At 38.3% G+C, this 1,271-nt stretch overlaps 1 pseudogene; it reads left to right on the top strand.

Annotated features, from left to right (window-relative positions):
* The first annotated feature begins 393 nt into the window (after positions 1-393).
* Positions 394-1,043, top strand: LOC124829258 (kiwellin-1 pseudogene; annotated as a pseudogene).
* The last annotated feature ends 228 nt before the right edge of the window (positions 1,044-1,271 follow it).

The raw sequence follows: 1,271 nt of genomic DNA, 5'->3' as shown, positions 1-1,271 counted from the left end.
TCCAGACTGAAGGCAAGCAAGTAGAGCAAACGATTCCAACATCGGAAAGCAGCAGAGTCATGTTAGAAATGTTAGTCTCTCGGTCCTACAAAATCCCTACCGAAACAAATATCAAGCAAAGTGACAAAAGAGAGCCTTTTAGCTACAAAATTCATGAGTCACAATTTAGCTTAATAATTTCCATCTCATTGCAGCATTCATCTCAAACTTTGACCAAATATATGGTTGCTATAAGCAAGGAAACTTTCTTTCCACGGCACGTACACTAAAAATTTTCTCACCACAGTTTAATATGAATGAAACCTTGCATTGGATTTTAGCACCATGGTGCTCCTTTTCTAGCAGAATCCAACCCTTACTATGAACATCTGTTTCTATAAATTACCATCTAAAGCCACCCATTTGGCCACCAAGCACCAAGCAAAACAACACAGTGAAAAAGAGAAGATATAGAAAATGAATGTTTGTATCTCAACGACATCCTTGGTTATGCTGCTGATTATGATTTCAGCAAACAACTTGTGTTGTGAAGCACAATAGTGTCGTCAAAGTGGGAGAATCATAGGGAAGAAACCACCAGCAGGAGAATGCAACCAAGAGAATGATTCATAGTGTTGTGTGGAAGGGAAGACGTACACAACATACAATGTTCTCCAACAGTGTCGAGCAACACCAAGGCAGAACTCATTCTCAATAGTTTTAAAAAGGTTGGAGATGGAGGAGGGCCTTCAGCATGTGACAACAAGTACCATTCTGATGATACACCTGTGGTTGCACTTTCCACTAGATGATTTAACAACATGAGTAGGTGCCTCCACAACGTTACCATCACTACAAATGGCAAAAGTGTTGTGGCCATGGTCGTGGACGAGTGTGACTCTACCATGGGATGTGATCAAGACCATGATTTTCAACCTCCTTGTCCTAACAACATTGTTGATGCCTCCATATATATAGTGTTATTTATGCATAATAAACCATGTATTTATAAAAGCAAATATGTCCAAAAGACAATGTCTAGAACACCAAACACACAAAAGTGACTAACTCCCATAAAAAAAATATTTCTCATGAGTAATATGTGCATGAATCACCTTAGGTGTAAGAGCCTTAGTAAGAGGATTTGCTATTATAAAGTTTGGCCCTAAGTGTTCTATGGAAATCTGACCACTATGTACCCTTTCTTTAACAACTAAGAATTTGATGCCAATGTGTTTTGACTTGCTTAAGCTCCTATTGTTGTTATAATACAATGCAACTGATTTCTTGTT

Source organism: Vigna umbellata, chromosome 11 (genome assembly GCF_029865625.1).
Source record: "Vigna umbellata cultivar VRB3 chromosome 11, Vumbellata_1.0, whole genome shotgun sequence".
In the NCBI taxonomy this organism is placed as follows: domain Eukaryota; kingdom Viridiplantae; phylum Streptophyta; class Magnoliopsida; order Fabales; family Fabaceae; genus Vigna; species Vigna umbellata.
The sequence above is the reverse complement of the archived record's forward strand: the minus strand, read 5'-3'. Positions and strand labels throughout refer to the sequence as shown.